The 17,117-nt window shown below is 58.2% G+C and overlaps 1 protein-coding gene across 1 annotated transcript in view; it reads left to right on the forward strand.

Moving 5' to 3' along the window:
- The window catches only part of AHDC1 (AT-hook DNA binding motif containing 1), an 88,154-nt gene extending 74,991 nt beyond the window's left edge, over nucleotides 1–13,163 (forward strand). Inside the window, exon 5 of the mRNA XM_075606533.1 lies at nucleotides 12,652–13,163. The gene's annotated coding sequence lies outside the window, so the exon portion shown is untranslated. The remainder of the gene's footprint in view (nucleotides 1–12,651) is intronic.
- Nucleotides 13,164–17,117: the final 3,954 nt, after the last annotated feature.

Here is a 17,117-nt window from a genome sequence, read left to right on the forward strand (position 1 = left end):
AGTTGAGATTTGGGTTGGGGTTTGCACACTGGGTGAGTTGAGATTTGGGTTGGGGTTTGCACACTGGGTGAGTTGAGATTCGGGTTGGGGTTTGCACACTGGGTGAGTTGAGATTTGGGTTGGGGTTTGCACACTGGGTGAGTTGAGATTTGGGTTGGGGTTTGCACACTGGGTGAGTTGAGATTTAAGTTGGGGTTTACACACTGGGTGAGTTGAGATTTAAGTTGGTGTTTGCACACTGGATGATGTGATATTTGGGTTGGGGTTTGCACACTGGATGATGTGATATTTGGGTTGGGGTTTGCACACTGGGTGAGGTGAGATTTGGGGTGGGGTTTGCACACTGGGTGAGTTGAGATTCGGGTTGGGGTTTGCACACTGGGTGAGTTGAGATTTGGGTTGGGGTTTGCACACTGGGTGAGTTGAGATTTGGGTTGGGGTTTGCACACTGGGTGAGTTGAGATTTGGGTTGGGGTTTGCACACTGGGTGAGTTGAGATTTAAGTTGGGGTTTACACACTGGGTGAGTTGAGATTTAAGTTGGTGTTTGCACACTGGATGATGTGATATTTGGGTTGGGGTTTGCACACTGGGTGAGTTGAGATTTAAGTTGGTGTTTGCACACTGGATGATGTGATATTTGGGTTGGGGTTTGCACACTGGATGATGTGATATTTGGGGTGGGGTTTGCACACTGGGTGAGGTGAGATTTGGGGTGGGGTTTGTACACTGGGTGAGGTGAGATTTGGGTTTCGGTTTGTTTCGCTGTAACTGCTCTTCACGTGTGTCATACCTCCAGGACATTGCACTGGCAGAGACCCTCTGTCTCCTCCCTCCTTACCTCTAACAGGGACAGTGCGGGCGGTAACAGGCCAGCAAACTGCTTCCGTTTACCGGTCTCAATATTGACGACTCCCAACTTACTATACACAGAATAAAAGTGCAGTTTACCTGCGGCTTTTGAGGACTGACCGGGATATTGGCAAAATACATTAGATAGTCTGTTTACCGTGGAAACTGCTTTGAAAAGGCTTGCCCTTTTAATGAAGGGATGTGGCAGGTGCATTCGTCCGATTAAACCATACTGTCCTTAGCGTCATTTGTTCCCAGGAAGGGTGGGCCCTTTACACCTAAGGGGGGTTTATAATGGCATTAAACTTTGAGGATCCTCTTGATGCTAAAGCAGGTGTGGCCAGGTCAGGCTTTCAGGATATCCCTGCGTCAGCGCAGGTGGAGCAGTCTTCGAGTGAGCCACCTGTGCTGAAGCTGGGATATCTTGAAAGCCCGATCAGTTGTGGGTGGTCTTGGCTGTCCCTGCTCTAGATGGAGGTCTGATAGGGGTGTCTCTGTTATAATACCCCTCTCTCTTCTCTCTCTCTCTCCTCTCCTCTCTCGCAGAGCGAAAACTCTCCAGCACATATTTGGGGTGGGGAAGAGAGGGGTAGCACATTTGCTTTGTAGGATTTCCGCTGGCGCCCTATAAATTTTACGAATTTTACATTTTAGTTTGTCATTTTTTGGGGGATTCTTTTATTAAAGCCACTGTCCCATTTTGGCATTATATTTGACATAATGTATCAGAGAATAGAGGGTTGTGTTGCGGAAGGCGGTGGGGGACGACACAGGAGCGATGACAAAGTTGGGGACTTATAAGTCCGGCAGACCAAACCCTCCCCCCCAACCTCTGCTGGCAACGCATGATGGGTCACTGGCTCCTCTGGTGGGGATAGTTTGGGGTGGGCGGGTTCCAGCGCACACCTGCAATGTGCACAATGTTGCGTGGCCGGGTGCTGTGTCTAAAGCAACCCCCCCCCACCCCCCCAAACACGCCTGCATTGTAATAACGCCGCAGAGATGGAGCCGCAGCTTCCAGGATCCCACCCTGTCTTTGTGTCCCCCTGGAGAGTGGGGGAGTGCTCTACGGAGAGAGGAGGAGGGAGCGGAGTGTAGAGAGGTATGTCAGGCTCTGTGGTATACTGCTCCCCTCTGAGACCCCTGTGGGCCTTAACTTCCCACAGATTCCTCTCGCTCCTCCCCCCCCCCCCCCCCCGGTCCCTCCTCCCTCTCGGTCCCTCCTCCCCCCTGGTCCCTCCGACCCCTCTCGGTCCCTCCGACCCCTCTCCCTCGCTCCCCCCCCTCCCGCCGACCCCCTCGCTCGCTCCCCCCCCGCCAACCCCTCTCGCCCTCTCCGCCGACCCCTCTCGCCCTCTCCCCCGACCCCTCTCGCCCTCTTCCTCCCTGACCGCTCTCGCCCTCTCTCCCCGACCCCTCTCGCTCTCTCCCCCGACCATTCTCGCCCTCTTCCCCGACCCCTCTCCCTGACCCCTCTCGCCCTCTCCCCCGACCACTCTCGCCCTCTCCCCGACCCCTTTCGCCCTCTCCCCCGACCCCTGTCCCCCGGCCCCTCTCGCCCTCTCTCCCCGTCCCCTCTCGCCCTCTCCCCCGACCCCTCTCGCCCTCTCCCCCGACCCCTCTCCCTTACCCCTCTCGCCCTCTTCCCCGACCCCTCTCCCTGACCCCTCTCGCCCTCTTCCCTGACCCCTCTCTCACTCTCCCCCACCCCTCTCGCTCTCTCCCCCCCCCCACCACTCTCGCTCTCTGCCCCCCCACACCCCTCTCCGCTCTTCCCCCCCACCCCTCTCGCCCTCTCTCCCCCCCACCCCTCTCGCCCTCTCGCCCTCTCTCCCCCCACCCCTCTCGCCCTCTATCCCCCCACCCCTCTCGCCCTCTCTCCCCCCACCCCACTCGCCCTCTCTCCCCCCACGCCTCTCGCCCTCTCTCCCCCCACGCCTCTCGCCCTCTCTCCCCCCACGCCTCTCGCCCTCTCTTCCCCCACCCCTCTCGCCCTCTCTCCCCCCACCCCTCGCGCCCTCTCCCCCCACCCCCGACCCCTCTGCTCTCTTCCCCCCCGACCCCTCTGCTCTCTTCCCCCCACCCCTCTGCTCTCTTCCCCCCACCCCCGACCCCTCTGCTCTCTTCCCCCCACCCGACCCCTCTGCTCTCTTCCCCCCCGACCCCTCTGCTCCCTTCCCACCGACCCCTCTGCTCCCTTCTCCCACCGACCCCTCTCGCCCTCTCTCCTCGCCCCTCCCCTCTCGCCCTCTCCCCCCACCCCTCTCGCCCTCTCTCCCCCCACCCCTCTCGCCCTCTCTCCCCCCACCCCTCTCGCCCTCTCTCCCCCCACCCCCTCTCGCCCTCTCTCCCCCCACCCCTCGCGCCCTCTCCCCCCCACCCCCGACCCCTCTGCTCTCTTCCCCCCGACCCCTCTGCTCTCTTCCCCCCACCCCTCTGCTCTCTTCCCCCCACCCCCGACCCCTCTGCTCTCTTCCCCCCACCCCGACCCCTCTGCTCTCTTCCCCCCGACCCCTCTGCTCCCTTCCCCCCCGACCCCTCTGCTCCCTTCCCCCACCGACCCCTCTGCTCTCTTCCCCCCCCCTCCCTGACCCCTCTGCTCTCTTCCCCCCCCTCCCCGACCCCTCTGCTCTCTTCCCCCCCCTCCCCGACCCCTCTGCTCTCTTCCCCCCCCTCCCCGACCCCTCTGCTCTCTTCCCCCCCCCCCGATCCCTCTGCTCTCTTCCCCCCCCGACCCCTCTGCTCTCTTCCCCCCCCCGACCCCTCTGCTCTCTTCCCCCCCCCAACCCCTCTGCTCTCTTCCCCCCCCCCCGACCCATCTGCTCTCTTCCCCCCCCCGACCCCCCTGCTCTCTTCCCCCCCCCCCCGACCCCTCTGCTCTCTTCCCCCTCCCCGACCCCGTTGCTCTCTTCCCCCTCCCCGACCCCTCTGCTCTCTTCCCCCTCCCCGACCCCTCTGCTCTCTTCCCCCTCCCCGACCCCTCTGCTCTCTTCCCCCTCCCCGACCCCTCTGCTCTCTTCCCCCTCCCCGACCCCTCTGCTCTCTTCCCCCTCCCCGACCCCTCTGCTCTCTTCCCCCTCCCCGACCCCTCTGCTCTCTTTCCCCTCCCCGACCCCTCTTGTCCCTCTCGCCCTCTCTCCCTGACCCCTCTCGCCCTCTCTCCCTGACCCCTCTCGCCCTTTCTCCCCTCCCCGACCCCTCTCTCCTCCCCGAGCCCTCTCTCCTCCCCGAGCCCTCTCTCCTCCCCGAGCCCTCTCTCCTCCCCGAGCCCTCTCTCCTCCCCGAGCCCTCTCTCCTCCCCGAGCCCTCTCTCCTCCCCGAGCCCTCTCTCCTCCACGAGCCCTCTCTCCTCCACGAGCCCTCTCTCCCCTCCCCGAGCCCTCTCTCCCCCCCCCGAGCCCTCTCTCCCCTCCCCGAGCCCTCTCGCCCTCTCTCCCCTCCCCGAGCCCTCTCGCCCTCACTCCCCTCCCGTGCCCTCTCGCCCTCTCTCCCCTCCCCGAGCCCTCTCGCCCTCACTCCCCTCCCGAGCCCTCTCGCCCTCTCTCCCCTCCCCGAGCCCTCTCGCCCTCACTCCCCTCCTGTGCCCTCTCCCCGAGCCCTCTCGCCCTCTCTCCCCTCCCCGAGCCCTCTCGCCCTCACTCCCCTCCCGTGCCCTCTCCCCGAGCCCTCTCGCCCTCTCGCCCTCTCTCTCCTCCCCGAGCCCTCTCGCCCCACAGGGACAGTTGTACAAAATTAAGGTACCTTGTGGTCCAAGGGAATGATTGGACTGTGAGGTACTGTACACACTTACTGTGTGTGTGTACGTACGTACGTACATACACACACGTGTATATGTGTGTGTATATCTCTCTATAGCAAATGGAAATATTACTGTATGCTCATTTGCATGTCTTAGGCAGGTCTGCAACCCCGCCTTTCCCCATTATCACCCAGCACACAACACTTCCACTGCAGCAAGGGATTCTGGGAAATGACATGCAAATGAGCACACAGTGCCACTTTTTTCTTCAAATCCATTTTTAACATGGTTCCCTATAGGCTTAAGCTGAGCATACAGTAATATTTCCATTTGCTATATGCTTTGCTGTAGAGGGTTTACATATACACATACATATACACATACATATACACACACACACACACACACACACACACACACACACACACACACACACACACACACACACACACACACACACACATATACACACACACACACACACACACACACACACACACACACACACACACGTCTTGTATGTATTTAATAAGTATCTGTATTTTTTCATGACATATATGTGTATATTACACCTGTTCCCCCTCATCGGGGACCTGCAGCTGATTTTCTGGGGTTCTCCTGTAATAAGATCTCTGCTCAGTGGTCCTTTGCTGGTGTCTTTCCCTCTCGCCCCCCTCCTCGTGGTGCTGGAAGAGATTAGACAAAAACCTCCCCTTCTCCCCCTCTCTCTCCTTGTCGTCCCCCGATCTCTCTCCTTGTCGTACCCCGATCTCTCTTCTTGTCATCCCCCTCTCTCTCTCCTTGTCGTCCCCCTCTCGCTCTCCTTGTCGTCCCCCTCTCGCTCTCCTTGTCGTCCCCCTCTCTCTCCTTGTCGTCCCCCCTCTCTCTCTCTCTCTCTCTCCTTGTAGTCCCCCTCTCTCTCTCTCCTTGTCGTCCCCCTCTCTCCTTGTCGTCCCCCTCTCTCTCTCTCCTTGTCGTCCCCCTCTCTCTCTCCTTGTCGTCCCCCCCTCTCTCTCTCTCCTTGTCGTCCCCCCTCTCTCTCTCTCCTTGTCGTCCCCCTCTCTCTCCTTGTCGTCCCCCTCTCTCTCTCTCCTTGTCATCCCCCCCTCTCTCTCTCTCCTTGTCGTCCACCCGATCTCTCTCTCCTTGTCGTCCCCCTCTCTCTCTCTCTCTCTCCTTGTCGTCGTCCCCCCCCTCTCTCTCTCTCCTTGTCGTCGTCCCCCCTCTCTCTCTCTCCTTGTCGTCGTCCCCTCTCTCTCTCTCCTTGTCGTCGTCCCTTCTCGCTCTCTCTCCTTGTTGTCCCCCCCTCTCTCTCTCTCCTTGTTGTCCCCCCCTCTCTCTCCTTGTTGTCCCCCCCTCTCTCTCTCTCCTTGTCGTCCCCCTTTCTCTCTCTCCTTGTCGTCCCCCCCTCTCTCTCTCCTTGTCGTCCCCCCTCTCTCTCTCTCTCTCTCTCTCTCTCTCTCTCTCTCTCTCTCTCCTCTCCTTGTCGTCGTCCCCTCTCCTCTCTCTCTCCTTGTCTTCGTCCCCCCCCTCTCTCTCTCTCCTTGTCGTCCCCCTCTCTCTCTCTCTCTCCTTGTCGTCGTCCCCTCTCGCTCTCTCTCTCCTTGTTGTCCCCCCCTCTCTCTCTCTCCTTGTTGTCCCCCCCTCTCTCTCCTTGTTGTCCCCCCCCTCTCTCTCTCTCCTTGTCGTCCCCCTCTCTCTCTCTCCTTGTCGTCCCCCCCTCTCTCTCTCTCCTTGTCGTCCCCCCTCTCTCTCTCCTTGTCGTCGTCCCCTCTCTCTCTCCTTGTCGTCCCCTCTCTCTCTCTCTCTCTCTCCTTGTCGTCGTCCCCCCCCTCTCTCTCTCTCCTTGTCGTCCCCCCCCCTCTCTCTCTCTCTCCTTGTCGTCCCCCCCCCCCCTCTCTCTGTCTCTCTCTCTCTCTCTCTCTCTCTCTCCTTGTCGTCGTCCCTCTCTCTCTCTCTCCTTGTCGTCGTCCCCTCTCTCTCTCTCTCTCTCCTTGTCGTCGTCCCCTCTCTCTCTCTCTCCTTGTCGTCCCCCTCTCTCTCTCTCTCCTTGTCGTCGTCCCCCCTCTCTCTCTCTCTCTCCTTGTCGTCGTCCCCCTCTCTCTCTCTCTCCTTGTCGTCGTCCCCCTCTCTCTCTCTCTCTCCTTGTCGTCCCCCTCTCTCTCTCTCTTTGTCGTCCCCCGCTCCTCTCTCATTGTCGTCCCCCGCTCTCTCTCCTTGTCGTCCCCCGATCTCTCTCCTTGTCGTCCCCCGATCTCTCTCCTTGTCGTCCCCGGATCTCTCTCCTTGACGTCCCGCTCTCTCTCTCTTGTCGTCCCCCAATCTCTCTCCTTGTCGTCCCCCCGATCTCTCTCCTTGTCGTCCCCCGATCTCTCTCCTTGTCGTCCCCCGATCTCTCTCATTGTCGTCCCCCGATCTCTCTCATTGTCGTCCTTCCGCCCCACTCTCTCTCTCTCCTTGTCGTCCGCCCCGCTCTCTCTCTCTCGTCCGTCGTCCCGCTCTCTCTCTCCTTGTCGTCCCCCTCTCTCTCTCCTTGTCGCCCCCCGATCTCTCTCCTTGTCGTTCGTCCCGCTCTCTCACCTTGTCGTTCGTCCCGCTCTCGTCTCACCTTGTCGTCCGTCCTCCGCTCTCTCACCTTGTCGTCCGTCCCTCTCTCTCTCTCTCTCTCTCCTTGTCGTCCGTCCCTCTCTCTCTCCTTGTCGCCCCCCTCTCTCTCTCTCTCTCTCTCACCTTGTCGTCCGTCCCTCTCTCTCTCCTTGTCGTCCGTCCCGCTTTCTCTCTCTCTCCTTGTCGTCTGTCCCGCTCTCTCTCTTCACCTTGTCGTCCGTCCCGCTCTCTCTCTCACCTTGTCGTCCGTCCCGCTCTCTCTCACCTTGTCGTCCGTCCCGCTCCCCCTCTCACCTTGTCGTCCGTCCCGCTCCCCCTCTCACCTTGTCGTCCGTCCCGCTCTCTCTCTCACCTTGTCGTCCGTCCAGCTCTCTCTCTCACCTTGTCGTCCGTCCCGCTCTCTCTCTCTCACCTTGTCGTCCGTCCCGCTCCCCCTCTCACCTTGTCGTCCGTCCCGCTCCCCTCTCACCTTGTCGTCCGTCCCGCTCTCTCTCTCACCTTGTCGTCCGTCCCGCTCTCTCTCTCTCCTTGTCGTCCGTCCCGCTCGCTCTCTCTTCCTTGTCGTCCGTCCCGCTCTCTCTCTCTCCTTGTCGTCCGGTCCCGCTCTCTCTCTCTCTCCTTGTCGTCCGTCCCGCTCTCTCTCTCTCCTTGTCGTCCGTCCCGCTCTCTCTCCTTGTCGTCCGTCCCGCTCTCTCTCCTTGTCGTCCGTCCCTCTCTCTCTCCTTGTCGTCCGTCCCGCTCTCTCTCTCTCTCCTTGTCGTCCGTCCCGCTCTCTCTCTCTCCTTGTCGTCCGTCCCGCTCTCTCTCTCTCCTTGTCGTCCGTCCCGCTCTCTCTCTCCTTGTCGTCCGTCCCGCTCTCTCTCTCTCTCCTTGTCGTCCGTCCCGCTCTCTCTCTCTCTCTCCTTGTCGTCCGTCCCGCTCTCTCTCTATCCTTGTCGTCCGTCCCGCTCTCTCTCTCCTTGTCGTCCGTCCCTCTCTCTCTCCTTGTCGTCCGTTCCTCTCTCTCTCCTTGTCGTCCGTTCCTCTCTCTCTCCTTGTCGTCCGTCCCTCTCTCTCTCTCCTTGTCGTCCGTCCCTCTCTCTCTCCTTGTCGTCCGTTCCTCTCTCTCTCCTTGTCGTCCGTCCCGCTCTCTCTCTCTCCTTGTCGTCCGTCCCGCTCTCTCTCTCCTTGTCGTCCGTCCCGCTCTCTCTCTCTCCTTGTCGTCCGTCCCGCTCTCTCTCCTTGTCGTCCGTCCTGCTCTCTCTCCTTGTCGTCCGTCCCGCTCTCTCTCCTTGTCGTCCGTCCCGCTCTCTCTCTCTCCTTGTCGTCCGTCCCGCTCTCTCTCTCTCCTTGTCGTCCGTCCCTCTCTCTCTCGCCTTGTCGTCCGTCCCTCTCTCTCTCTCTCCTTGTCGTCCGTCCCGCTCTCTCTCTCCTTGTCGTCCGTCCCGCTCTCTCTCTCTCTCCTTGTCGTCCGTCCCGCTCTCTCTCTCTCTCCTTGTCGTCCGTCCCGCTCTCTCTCTATCCTTGTCGTCCGTCCCGCTCTCTCTCTCCTTGTCGTCCGTCCCTCTCTCTCTCCTTGTCGTCCGTTCCTCTCTCTCTCCTTGTCGTCCGTCCCGCTCTCTCTCTCCTTGTTGTCCGTCCCGCTCTCTCTATCCTTGTCGTCCGTCCCGCGCTCTCTCTCTCCTTGTCGTCCGTCCCTCTCTCCTTGTCGTCCGTCCCTCTCTCTCTCCTTGTCGTCCGTTCCTCTCTCTCTCCTTGTCGTCCGTCCCGCTCTCTATCCTTGTCGTCCGTCCCGCTCTCTCTCTCTCCTTGTCGTCCGTCCCTCTCTCCTTGTCGTCCGTCCCTCTCTCTCTCCTTGTCGTCCGTTCCTCTCTCTCTCCTTGTCGTCCGTCCCGCTCTCTCTCTCCTTGTTGTCCGTCCCGCTCTCTCTATCATTGTCGTCCGTCCTGCGCTCTCTCTCTCCTTGTCGTCCGTCCCTCTCTCCTTGTCGTCCGTCCCTCTCTCTCCTTGTTGTCCGTCCCGCTCTCTCTCTCCTTGTCGTCCGTCCCGCTCTCTCTCTCCTTGTCGTCCGTCCCTCTCTCTCTCTCTCCTTGTCGTCCGTCCCGCTCTCTCTCTCTCTCCTTGTCGTCCGTCCCGCTCTCTCTCTCCTTGTCGTCCGTCCCCCTCTCTCTCTCTCTCCTTGTCGTCCGTCCCGCTCTATCTCTCACCTTGTCGTCCGTCCCGCTCTCTCACCTTGTCGTCCGTCCCGCTCTCACCTTGTCGTCCGTCCCGCTCTCTCTCTCCTTGTCGTCCGTCCCCCTCTCTCTCTCTCTCCTTGTCGTCCGTCCCGCTCTATCTCTCACCTTGTCGTCCGTCCCGGTCTCTCACCTTGTTGTCCGTCCCGCTCTCACCTTGTTGTCCGTCCCGCTCTCTCTCCTTGTCGTCCGTCCCGCTCTCTCTCTCCTTGTCGTCCGTCCCGCTCTCTCTCTCACCTTGTCGTCCGTCCCGCTCTCTCTCACCTTGTTGTCCGTCCCGCTCTCTCTCCTTGTCGTCCGTCCCGCTCTCTCTATCTCCTTGTCGTCCGTCCCTCTCTCTCCTTGTCGTCCGTCCCTCTCTCTCTCTCCTTGTCGTCCGTCCCGCTCGTCTCACCTTGTCGTCCGTCCCGCTCTCTCACCTTGTCGTCCGTCCCGCTCTCTCACCTTGTCGTCCGTCCCGCTCTCTCACCTTGTCGTCCGTCCCGCTCTCTCACCTTGTTGTCCGTCCCGCTCTCTCACCTTGTCGTCCGTCCCGCTCTCTCACCTTGTCGTCCGTCCCGCTCTCTCACCTTGTCGTCCGTCCCGCTCTCTCACCTTGTCGTCCGTCCCGCTCTCTCACCTTGTCGTCCGTCCCGCTCTCTCACCTTGTCGTCCGTCCCGCTCTCTCACCTTGTCGTCCGTCCCGCTCTCTCACCTTGTCGTCCGTCCCGCTCTCTCACTCACCTTGTCATCCGTCCCGCTCTCCTCTCTCACCTTGTCCGTCCCGCTCTCTCTCACCTTGTCGTCCGTCCCGCTCTCTCTCACCTTGTCGTCCCGTCCCGCTCTCTCTCTCCTTGTTGTCCGTCCCGCTCATCTCTCTCTCTCCTTGTCGCCCCCCGATCTCTCTCCTTGTCGTCCGTCCCGCTCTCTCTCACCTTGTCGTCCGTCCCCGCTCTCTCTCTCCTTGTCGTCCGTCCCGCTTTCTCTCTCCTTGTCGTCCGTCCCGCTCTCTCACTCACCTTGTCGTCCGTCCCGCACTCTCACTCACCTTGTCGTCCGTCCCGCTCTCTCTCACTCACCTTGTCATCTGTCCCGCTCTCTCTCTCTCCTTGTCGTCCGTCCCGCTCTCTCCTTGTCCGTCCCGCTCTCTCACTCACCTTGTCGTCCGTCCCGCTCTCTCTCACCTTGTCGTCTGTCCCGCTCTCTCACTCACCTTGTCGTCCGTCCCGCTCTCTCACTCACCTTGTCATCTGTCCCGCTCTCTCTCTCTCCCTTGTCGTCCGTCCCGCCTTTCTCTCTCCTTGTCGTCCGTCCCGCTCTCTTACTCACCTTGTCGTCCGTCCCGCTCTCTCTCTCACCTTGTCGTCCGTCCCGCTCTCTCTCTCCTTGTCGTCCGTCCCGCTCTCTCTCTCCTTGTCGTCGTCCCCCTCTCTCCTTGTCGTCCGTCCCGCTCTCTCTCTCCTTGTCGTCCGTCCCCCTCTCTCTCGCTCCTTGTCGTCGTCCCCCTCTCTCTTGCTCCTTGTCGTCGTCCCCCTCTCTCTCGCGCCTTGTCGTCGTCCCCCTCTCTCTCGCTCCTTGTCGTCGTCCCCTCTCTCTCGCTCCTTGTCGTCGTCCCCCTCTCTGTCGCTCTTTGTCGTCGTCCCCCTCTCGCTCTTTGTCGTCGTCCCCCCTCTCGCTCTTTGTCGTCGTCCCCCTCTCTCTCGCTCTTTGTCGTCGTCCCCCCTCTCTCTCGCTCCATTGTCGTCGTCCCCCTCTCTCGCTCCTTGTCGTCGTCCCCCTCTCTCTCGCTCTTTGTCGTCGTCCCCCTCTCGCTCTTTGTCGTCCCCCCCCCCTCTCTCGCTCTTTGTCGTCGTCCCCCCCTCTCTCGCTCCTTGTCGTCGTCCCCCTCTCTCTCGCTCCTTGTCGTCGTCCCCCTCTCTCTCGCTCCTTGTCGTCGTCCCCCTCTCTCGCTCCTTGTCGTCGTCCCCCTCTCTCTCGCTCCTTGTCGTCGTCCCCCTCTCTCTCGCTCCTTGTCGTCGTCCCCCTCTCTCTCGCTCCTTGTCGTCGTCCCCCTCTCTCTCGCTCCTTGTCGTCGTCCCCCCCTCTCTCTCTCTCTCTCCTCTCTTCCCCTTTCTTTCCTTGTCGCCCTCTCTCTCTCTCTCCTTGTCGCCCTCTCTCTCTTTCTTTCCATGTCGCCCTTTCTCTCTCTCTCTTTCTCTCTCTTTCTCTCTTTCTCTCTTTCTCTCTCTCTCTCCTTGTCACCCTCTCTCTCTTTCTTTCCTTGTCGCCCTCTCTCTCTCTCTTTCTTTCCTTGTCGCCCTCTCTCTCTCTTTCTTTCCTTGTCGCCCTCTCTCTCTCTCTTTCCTTGTCGCCCTCTCTCTCTTTCTTTCCTTGTCTCTCTCTGTCGTCGCCCGCCCCCCCCTCTCTCTCTGTTGTCGTCATCCGTTCCCCCCCCCCCTCTCTCTCCTCATCTCCCTCGTCCCCCCTCTCCATGCGCCCCGTCTCTCTCATTAGCTTTCCTTCCCTCTATTTCTAGCTCTTTCTCTCCAGTGTCCTGTGTATTTTGCGCTCTGGCAGGCAGAAGGAAAGTGGCGTAGTGAGAAGGGGCAGAGGTGACAGCAGGGGACAGTCGGGCTGAGTGACAGAGGACATGTAGTACTGTAATGTGAGGGTCTCACTTAACCCCTTTGGTGCCATAGTGTCACATCTCGCTAGCACTGAATTGATATATTTATATATTTCAGGGGGACATGATTATGGTCCTTCAAACCTTTTACAGGATTCAGTGTCCTGCGCCTGTCCCCCTACTAACACTGCACCCTGCGCTCCCATCTCCCCCCTATTAACACTGCACCCTGCGCTCCCCTCTCCCCCTACTAACACTGCACCCTGCGCTCCCCTCTCCCCCCTATTAACACTGCACCCTGCGCTCCCCTCTCCCCCCTACTAACACTGCACCATGCGCTCTCCTCTCCCCCCTGCTAACACTGCACCCTGCGCTCCCCTCTCCCCCCTATTAACACTGCACCCTGCGCTCCCCTCTCCCCCCTACTAACACTGCACCATGCGCTCTCCTCTCCCCCCTACTAACACTGCACCCTGCGCTCCCCTCTCCCCCCCTACTAACACTGCACCCTGCGCACCCCTCTCCCCCCCTGCTAACACTGCACCCTGCGCACCCCTCTCCCCCCCTACTAACACTGCACCCCCAAACTCCAATGTGTAAAGTGACAAGCCGAATAATGAGGTATTTAATGAGTGTTTCTCCTCTTTAAATCCACAGTTTGAGAAGACCTCCTCCGACCTCTCCAAAAAGCGCAAGAGACCCCCCCGGGACCCCCAGAACCTGCACCCCCCAGATTGAAAGTGGCCCCCTCCCACACCCTGAGCTCTGGACACCCCCCCTCCCCTCCCTCTCTCTTTCAGAAGGAAAAATGTGTTTGTTTGTTTTTTGTTTTGTTTTTCTTCACAAAACCAGCAAAAATTGTAAATAAGAAATTTTTAAAAATGTTGCAAAACAAAAAGAATTATACGGGACGGTGTGCGCATAGTGTGTGTGGGGGGTGGGGAGAGGGGGCGTCTTATCGGCTAACCCCTTCACTGCGTCGCTGGCAGTGAAGGGGTTAGAGGTGGCCCCCATCTTCCCCTCACACACCCCTAATTCTGCGTCCCCTCCCCCCCCCCCATCTACCGGCTGCACTGATCTTGCGTATGTTAAACCCCCCTCATTCTCCCCCTCCCAAGGGGTTAAATCTATTGTAAATAAGGATTTCTCATAAATTGTGTATTGTCCAAAAAAACGTATTTGTGTGTTTTTAATGTGTGTGTTCCACATATGTGTGTGCATGTGTTTAATGTGTGTGTTCCACATACGTGTGTGCATGTGTTTAATGTGTGACTGGTTTGGACAGTGGTGCCCAGCTATGGTCCCCAAAGGGCCACCAACAATCCACGTATTAGGGATATCCCAGCTTCAGCACAGGCGGCTCAATTAGTCACTGCTGCAGCACAGCCTTTGACTGGGCCTCCGATTGAGCCACCTGTGCTGAAGCAGGGATATCCCTAATACCTGGTTTAGTGAGTGTGGCACTGTGTGCGGTAGCGATTCCAAGCCCGCAGTGATCAGTACTCCAGTCTTTTTATCTCTTCCTCTTGTCCGTGTCTCTCTCTCTTTATTTTCCTGCTTGCCACTGCTCTCTGTAACTCCTCTACTCGTCTCCCCCTCATTTTCCCCCCTCTCTCTTTTCCCCCCTCTCTCTTTCCCCCCCCCCCTCTCTCTTTCCCCCCCCCCCTCTCTCTTTTTCCCCCCCTCTCTCTTTTTCTCCCCCTCTCTCTTTTTTCCCCCCTCTCTCTTTTTCCCAACTCTTTTTTTAGCATCTGATTTCTCCCCTCTATCGCTCTCCCCTGTGCCCACTCCGGCCTAACCTCTCATTTCTAGTATCAACTCTCTAACTAACCCCTTACTCCCACCTTCCACTCTCTTCCTTCACTTATTGCCTCTTCCTTTCTCTCTTCATTCTCTACCCTCCCCCCCCTCTCTTCTATGTCACATCTTTCCTCCTATCCTCTTCCCCTCCCCCCTCATTTTATCACTTCCCCTCTTCTCTCTAATTTCTCACTTCTATTCCCACCTGTCCCTCTCTCCAATTTCTCTGATCTCTAACCTCTCTTCTCCCTCTCTCATACTCTCCCTCATCTCTAGCCTCTCTCCCCCTCTCATCTCTAGCCTCTCTCCCCCTCTCATCTCTAGCCTCTCTCCCCCTCTCATCTCTAGCCTCTATACCCCTCTCATCTCTAGCTTCTCTCCCCCTCATCTCTAGCTTCTCTCCCCCTCTCATCTCTAGCCTCTCTCCCCCTCTCATCTCTAGCCTCTCTTCCCCCCTCTCTCCCCCTCTCATCTCTAGCTTCTCTTCCCCCCTCTCTCCCCCTCTCATCTCTAGCCTCTCTCCCCCTCTCATCTCTAGCTTCTCTCCCCCTCTCATCTCTAGCCTCTCTCCCCCTCATCTCTAGCCTCTCTTCCCCCCTCTCTCCCTCTCATCTCTAGCTTCTCTTCCCCCCCTCTCTCTTCCCCCTCTCTCCTCCCTCTCTCCCCCCATCTCCCCCTCCCTTCCGCCGCCTCTCTTCCCCCTCAACTCTAGCTTCTTCCCCGCTCGCCGTATTTCCCCTCTCCCTCTCTCCCAGGTCACTGCAAGCCCTTGATGTCACATTTGTCAGCTCTTCTCCCTCTGTGCCAGCAGTGTGACAATCTCCTGCTGCTCCATGAGCCCGCCTCGCTCAGAACAGACTGTCCTCCCACAATCCCCCTGGGCCTCCACCGCTCTCCCCCCTCCCATACCCCAAGGTGCCTCATTGCCTCTTCAGTCTGTTCCAAAAACCTACTCTTGAAATCTCACACACACACACACACACACACACACACACACACACACACACACACACACACACACACACACACACACACACACACACACACACACACACACACACACACACACACACACACCTGTGTATATCATCTTAACCCTTTCTTTGCTTTTGGTATGCTATCTGGCAGGGAAGGGGTCACACTTTGATGCTCTGGCAGGGAAGGGGTTACACAGCGCCGCTCTGCAGGACTGTAGCAGTGAAAGGGTTACACTGACGCACTGGCCAGGAAGGGGTTACTCGGCAGGGCTCTGGCTGAGAAGGGGTTACTCGGCAGGGAAGGGGTTACACTGGGGCTGTGCAGGGCTCTGGCAGGGAAGGGGTTACACTGCGACGCTGTGCAGGGTTCTGGCAGGGAAGGGGTTACACTGGGGCTGTGCGGGGCTCTGGCAGGGAAGGGGTTACACTGCGATGCTGTGCGGGGCTCTGGCAGGGAAGGGGTTACACTGGGGCTGTGCGGGGCTCTGGCAGGGAAGGGGTTACACTGGGGCTGTGCGGGGCTCTGGCAGGGAAGGGGTTACACTGCGATGCTGTGCGGGGCTCTGGCAGGAAGTATTTGCACTGCAACGCTGCAGGGCTCTCTGGCAGGGAGCTGGTTAATCAGTGCTGGCCTTGGCTATGGATTAGAGGGGGGAGGAGGGTCACTGCTGCTGCTCCAGATTTGCCCCCGGGGGGGGTGTCGCTGCCAGGTAAGTGGAGGGGGGGGTTGGCAGCGTTGCTGAGCAACAGCCCAGATGTCTGACCCAGTACAATGTGCACTGACACAGCTGTGTGTGTGCGAGTGAGAGAGAGAGATGTTTGCACACGAGGCGTGTGCGAGAAACTGAGGTGTGCGGTGTCTGCAAGAGAGGGTGTGTGTTTGTGTGCGTTCCACAAAGGGGCACATGCGTGAGAGGGGTGAGAGAGAGAACGGTGTGCGAGTGCGGACTGGGAGGGGTGTGCTAGGTTTGTGTGAGTGCGAGAGGGAAGTGCATGCGTGAGCTGTTTGTATACTAGAGGTGTGTGAGAGCGATGTGTTTGCGTACGAGAAGTGAGTGATGCGAAAGGTGTGTGTATGCGCGTGCAAGAGAAGGGTGTGCATCTGTGTAGTAGAGGTGTGTTTAAGACAGGTGTTTTTGTGTGTGCTAGAGGGCCCTGTGTATGTGTGAGTGGTGTGTGCGTCTGTGAAAAAAGTGCGCGCGCGAGAGAGGTGTGCAAGAGACATACTTGTGCGAAAGGGACTTGTTTGCGTTCGAGAGGTGAGAAGTGATTGTGCATCAAAATAGTGTAAGTGTGCGAGAAGCATGACGTGTTTCAGAGAAAGGTGGGAGCGGAGAGGGAGGTGTGCGCACGCGCCATTTGTATAGTAGAGGGCTGTGTGCAAGAGAGTTGTATTTATATCTACAGTGGTGTGAAAAAGAAAGTACACCCTCTTTGAATTCTATGGTTTTACATATCAGGGCATAATAACAATCATCTGTTCCTTAGCAGGTCTTAAAATGAGGTAAATACTACCTCAGATGAACAACAAAACATGACATATTACACCGGGTCATGATTTATTTAACAAAAATAAAGCCAAAATGGAGAAGCTATGTGTGAAAAACTAATTACACCCTTACTGCTTCCATAGGAATTAAGATGCTACGTAGCAGACAGGTGCTGCTAAGCAAATGCCCTTGATTAATTGATCATCAGCAAGTGTGACCACCTCTATAAAAGCCAAAGTTTTAGCAGTTTGCTGGTCTGGAGCATTCAGGTGTGTGTTCACACAATACCAAGGAGGAAAGACATCAGCAATGATCTTAGAGAAGCAATTGTTGCTGCCCATCAATCTGGGAAGGCTTATAAGGCCATTTCCAACCAATTTAAAGTCCATCATTCTTCAGTGAGAAAGATTATTCAAAAGTGGACAACATTCAAGACAGTTGCCAATCTTCCCAGGAGTGGACGTCCCAGCAAATTCACCCCAAGGTCAGACCGTGCAATGCTCTGAAAAATTGCAAAATACCCAAGAGTTACATCTCAGACTCTACAGGCCTCAGTTAGCATGTTAAATGTTAAAGTTCATGACAGTACAATTAGAAAAAGATTGAACAAGTATGGTTTGTTTGGAAGGGTTGCCAGGAGAAAGTCTCTTCTCTCTAAAAAGAACATGACAGCACGGCTTAGGCCTTGCCCCCGCTGCCTACTACTGCGGATGCTGTGGCAGACGCTGCGCGCACGAGAGCCCTCCCCGCAATGGCGCCGGGCCCGCTGCGAGGGGGGGGGGGGGTCGCATCGCTCGCGCGAGAGCTACTCCTGCTCTCAATAGAATTGAGAGCAGGACTCGCTTCGAGCGATTAG

This window comes from Ascaphus truei, chromosome 6 (assembly GCF_040206685.1).
Source record: "Ascaphus truei isolate aAscTru1 chromosome 6, aAscTru1.hap1, whole genome shotgun sequence".
Lineage (NCBI taxonomy): Eukaryota > Metazoa > Chordata > Amphibia > Anura > Ascaphidae > Ascaphus > Ascaphus truei.